This window comes from Phycodurus eques, chromosome 16, assembly GCF_024500275.1.
Source record: "Phycodurus eques isolate BA_2022a chromosome 16, UOR_Pequ_1.1, whole genome shotgun sequence".
Classification (NCBI taxonomy): domain Eukaryota; kingdom Metazoa; phylum Chordata; class Actinopteri; order Syngnathiformes; family Syngnathidae; genus Phycodurus; species Phycodurus eques.
Genome location: NC_084540.1, coordinates 13,537,770 through 13,543,332, shown reverse-complemented (window position 1 = coordinate 13,543,332; position 5,563 = coordinate 13,537,770). Strand labels below are relative to the sequence as shown.

Below are 5,563 nucleotides of genomic sequence, written 5' to 3'. Positions count from 1 at the left end.
GAGCAGCTAAATTCCTCGAGGCCATTATGTGGCATCGGGGGAGAGCTGGCAGCTGTTTGTGTTGTTCACGCTGCCGACAGAGAACACAAACAAACCTCTGATGGGCTCACTCACACTTCAGCGCTTCAAATTCTCACAACGTGTCTGTTTGCTCTTCTGCCCTCCATTTTGCCTCTCATCCCAGAGCACGGGAACCCATCTATGCCGATCACGTAAGAACCTTCCGACAAGTCAAAAGTCACCCCGTCGAAGAACCGCATCACCAAGATTTCTCACTACTTTTGTCCATCTCTGAAATGTCCTCTCCAGCGGATAAGACGGAAAACACCAAGAAGGTGATTCAGTACTTTGTCAGTAACTGACTGACTCCAAGGCAAGTACAGTATGTTTTTTTTTTTTTTTTTTTTTTTTGCTTGGCATGGTACCTTCTTCAGAAACAACACAGGGACACCATTCAAAGTCGCATGCTTTGTGGCTTTGACAGGAAGTGTCTGCAGGGCGTCTGGATGGCTCCTTCACACCACACTGACTCACTATTGCCCATCCAGGAACAAAGCTCTATTACGAGAATAGTTTGTCCAGGTGCTCATGATGCTTCAAGGTTTTTTGGTTTTGGCCTCATGTTCAGCTTAAAATGTTACTGTTGTGATTCACACTTGGATGCCCTCATACAACTTGCTTTTGGTATTAAGCTGGCGAACAGATAGATGGTAGAGGATTGGGCCAAAGAAAGTAGACATGATGATACAATGATTCCACTGTCCTTGAGTGGTCAAAGTGGTCTGTTTTTATGTTCAGAGGCTTGCTAAAAACACCTTTATAATAGTTTTAACTTTATAAAATGATCTTGAACCTCTAGAATTTGTTGCTCAACTGGTGACTTTTATACATCGAGAATACATTTTGGAACATATTTGGATTGAAATCAGTGGGAAAAAAAATGGAATAATTACACTGTACATCCCCCGTCTTTTAAATTATTTGAAACAAATTATTCCCTAAATGGAGCAAATTAGGTTGAGGTGTTGGGTATTGCTTTATAAGTTTAGTACCAATGTTTAGATTTTTAAGGAGAAACAACACAAAAGCTGGATAACCAGGTAAGTGCTTGGTCAAACAGCGTGTCGGAAACTGTAACTGTGTTCAGTTTTCTTTCTTGGCAATAGATGCCTTAATGATAAATGTGTCTTTCCACTCCGGACTCTTTGGAGAACCAAATCATTCAGGCTAACCCGGTGCTGGAGGCATTTGGCAATGCCAAGACCATCAGAAACAACAACTCCTCACGCTTTGTGTACTTAATCAAATTACAGTATTCTCAGTATTTCATATTGGAAACAATTATGTCTAATAAACAGTTCCGTGCAATAATAATGTATTCTTGTGTCTTTTGCATCCACTTTGGCCCAACAGCGAAACTGGCTGGCGCCGACATTGAGACCTGTGAGTTTGATTTGAGGACTTTTGAGCTTGTTTTCTTCTGCTTTTACTCTGTATATAGATTTGACATGTTTTTTTAGATCAAGTTTGAAATAATTCATCTTAAACAGTACATTATAATTATAATCGTGTGTGCATTTGTGCATCAGATCTTTTGGAGAAATCGAGAGTGATTTCCCAGCAGGCTACTGAGAGAGGATATCGTATCTTATACCAGGTCTTGTCTGCTAGGAAGCTAGAACTGATGGGTGAGAAACAAACAATCCTTCAACGAAACCAAGTGTTTTAAGATCTCTTGAAAAAATAGATGACTTTTTTTTTTTCAAATGCAAAATTTGTATCCTGTACTTATCCAATGTGGCTGATAACATACTGTAGCATACTATATTTATTTCAAGTTCAGGTGAATACAGTAATTGTCTTTCAGAGGCTCTGCTGCTGAGTCCAGACCCTGAACAATATGCATGGATGTGTCAGGGAGTAACTGTGGTGGACAACATGGATGATGGTGAGGAGCTGCGGCTCACTGATGGGACCTATGAAACTATGAGATTTTATGTGAGAAGGAATTTGCTATCCCACTGTTTCATTTTACCTTGTGTTGTCGATAATATTGTACACCGTTGGTGCCACTATTGCTTGTGTGCATGTGCGTGCATGTTTGATGTCATAGTTTTCCCTCCTGAGGAAAAGATGAGCATGTATAAGCTGACTGGAGGCATAATGCACGTTGGTAACATGAAGTTCAAACAGAAGCCCAGAGAGGAACAAGCTGATGTCGACTCGACTTTTATTCTCTCTCTTTTTAACGTTCCCCTTTATTTGAACCCTTTTGGTTTCATGAATATTTTTGTATCATTTGTGCATGGCTACATCATCTGATACATCCGCTCACCTTTCACGATGCACCCCTCTCCCTTTCAATCTCCCGTTCTCTTGCATCTAGTTTACCAGTTTTGAGCAGTTGTGCATCGATTTCACCAATGAAAAACTCCAGCAGTTCTTCAACCACCACGTTTGTACTGGAGCAAGAAGAGTACAAGAAGGAGGGTATTGACTGGGTCTTCATTGACTTTGGACTTGACCTGCACGCTTGCATTGATCTGCTCGAGAAGGTAGCACTCATTCACTCCATCACTCGTGTTGCAGAAAGGAAAAAGTCTCACACTGTTCGTATGATTTGGGATAAAATAAACATAAATGTAGTAAACTAAAATAAACTTACCTGTTAAGGATAACACATTTTATCGCTCTTCAAAATAATATACTGTACAAAAAATTCTGGTTAAAACTAAAGAGCAGGTTAGTCTGTGATACAATGTTTACGGCAGATAAGGCATTGAAAAAAATGTGTGCAAATACCATTTATAGTCGAGACATTAGCCAGTCGTGTTTACAGTGCGTAAGCATTGAGAAAAAACAATATAGATATAATAATATAGATCTGGTTTCCAGATTTTCAGACACACACACACACACACACACACAAATACATAGTGGACAATGTCCACGTAAAACAAAAGACCGTGACTAAGCAAAACAGTGTACCGGTAAATCTCACTATGCTCCTTTCTGATTATCTGTGGCCAACAGAAACAGTTGAACAAGCTGATGAGCACTTTGAGAAGCACCGCTCCTCACTTTGTGCGCTGCATCGTGCCCAACGAGGTCAAGAAGTCAGGTGAGTGTCTCAGATGACTGTATTACCGCTAGAAGGTCTGGAAATGTCAGAAAACGTCACTTTCTTGATTTATACAGGTGTGACAGATAACTTCCTGATCCTTCACCAGTTGGCCTGCAATGGCGTGCTTGAGGGCATCCGGATATGCAGGAAAGGATTCCCCAATCGGCTGCAGTTCCCAGAATCTAAACAGAGATATGATTTATATGTAAAAACAGTCGGTCAATTCTGCACTGAACTGATGATGGTACAATGAAAGTTACAGTTTCACACCAAGAGGAAACAAATCCTTTCTCCAGGGTGGCAAACACCAAAAGGAGGTGTTACGTATAATCAAATCTGAAGCTCCCAAGAATTTATATTGCGTGTATTTTTCTCTTCCATCATCCTGTTGTGCTACCTATAGAAACTACATCCTTAACCCCAACATCATCCCGAAGGGATTTGTTGAGAACAAAAAGTTGTAGTAATAGTTTACTGCAATTTACGTGGAACAAATATAACAATAATTTCTGCACATTTTGACTCATAATTTTCAATATTTTATCATTCAGACTTCCATAAAATACATTTGAGATGGTTGTACCATCCAATTTTTGCTTCATATACTTAGAATGCATTGTTCCCCTCCCCCCCACCTTGTGTTAGTCACCTGAATGTGATTGTAAACAGTATCCCCCTTATTTCTCAACCCTTACTTTAAATCTGCAATTGGCTGGCAACAGTGGTACAACAAAACTGTTCCATGAAATCGTATTAATTAATTCCCAACTGTCTATTCTCTTGATTTTGTAGCATTTCTCTTGGCCGCACTGCTTCCACTACATGTGGATGTCGGACTTTTTGGGTCCAATCAGATTTCATCCTCTATGTGCTGCCAGATCAGTTTAAAATATAAATATTAAAAACCTCTCAGCACGGCCTTCAGAATCAGTAGTGCTGGTCGATATAACTTAAACTATATTAGCAATGGGACTCTTTCTTTTACCAATCAGATTTCAATTCATTCTCACAGGGCCAGCTCGCTGGGCCACAATAACGTCATCCTTTTTCCGTCCTCTAATTGGTTGGTCAGAGTAAGCCAAGTTCAACTAGCAAAGCATCTCTGTAACACATTTAATAATCAGCATCTCTGGTCAGTATGACGTATTTCTTTACATTTTCTGATATTGTTGTAATGTTATTACATAAATATTGATTCTGAACTGCTCCAGATGATATACGTGGCACAGTTGCATGCTGTTATATTTCACATTTGTATTCATGGTTTCTATCATTGTGATGTGATAGTGGTGGTATTAAGAGGTGGATTAAGTCGGGTAAATCCCTACTGTAGGCCCAGATATCAAATTCACGGCCGGTGACCAGTCCATGTTGTAGCCTGCCTTTCCCCCAAAGTCAGCTGGGATAAACTGAAGCTCACTTGCAACCCTAATGAGGACAACCACTATGGAAAATGGATGGATGAAAATAAAATAATTAAAATAATATGTGTGCGTTTTCAGGTGGAGGAAGGCAACCTGGTACGTGTGCAGCTCGAGCTGGCTCAAGTCAAAGCTGACATCGACCGCAGAATACACGAGAAGGGAATAGTTTGAGGTGACTAGGTAAGAACTCGTTCAACGGCATGTGGGAAAAAACAGTAGAGCAACTTGGCATTTTTTGTACCGTATAGAAAGTATCATGCCCGTGCAGTGGAGTCCTTGCAGGCCAGCCAGCCTACAGGCAGAGGCCAAAGGGCGTGCTGAAGGACTGCGGATGAAGAAAAAGACGGAAGGAGACTTGAACGAGATGGAAATCCTGCTGGAGCATGCCAAAAAGGAACAACGCTGAGCGAGTTGAAACCCTCAAGAAGCTGCAGGATTGATTCTGGTGAAAAGTCGAGAAAAACTGAACTCTGTTTATCATCCTTGCGTCTGCTTTCTTCTAAAGGAACTGCAGGTGCAGATGGATGAAGACGCACGTCTCATGACGAGCTGAGGACAGAGAGCCCACTTGTGTGTCGTTCCTGCATAGAAAAGTCAATAAACTACTTGCAACTAACTGGCTTCCATATTTTGTTATGAGTAGCAAGATTCGGGTCTTACTCACATCTTATATCTAATGTGCTTCAGAACAGCACCCAGTAGAGTGCATTGAAAGTGTATTTTAAAATGGTGGCAAAGTCCTTGACACACACAAAAATGGCTTCCATAACAACAACAAAATCCAAATATAAATATTAAAAACCTCTCAGCAGGCTAGCATAAGACAGACAACTTCAAAATAACAACATCAAATCCTTAGTCCATGTCTTCTACAGTTGACACACCAGAGAAGATTGTTTTTAACAAACCTGCCAAATTTGAATGAGTAAACAAAAAAGGCAAGTATATAAAATGAGGCTTCAAAATAATGTAAAATCAAATTGTTATCTCTCGAATGCTATGGGCAGGTCCACTG

At 40.4% G+C, this 5,563-nt stretch overlaps 1 long non-coding RNA gene across 4 annotated transcripts; it reads left to right on the top strand.

Moving 5' to 3' along the window:
* The first annotated feature begins 420 nt into the window (after positions 1-420).
* On the top strand, positions 421-5,164 carry LOC133414604 (uncharacterized). 4 transcript variants are annotated; one of them, XR_009770051.1, is made up of 6 exons: positions 421-1,443; positions 1,590-1,688; positions 1,868-1,948; positions 2,387-3,121; positions 3,199-4,728; positions 4,797-5,164. It is a non-coding gene; the product is annotated as an uncharacterized LOC133414604 (long non-coding RNA). The 4 variants fall into 4 exon arrangements; XR_009770052.1 differs by having other exon boundaries at positions 1,868-1,998; XR_009770053.1 differs by having other exon boundaries at positions 1,868-2,555; positions 3,034-3,121.
* Positions 5,165-5,563: the final 399 nt, after the last annotated feature.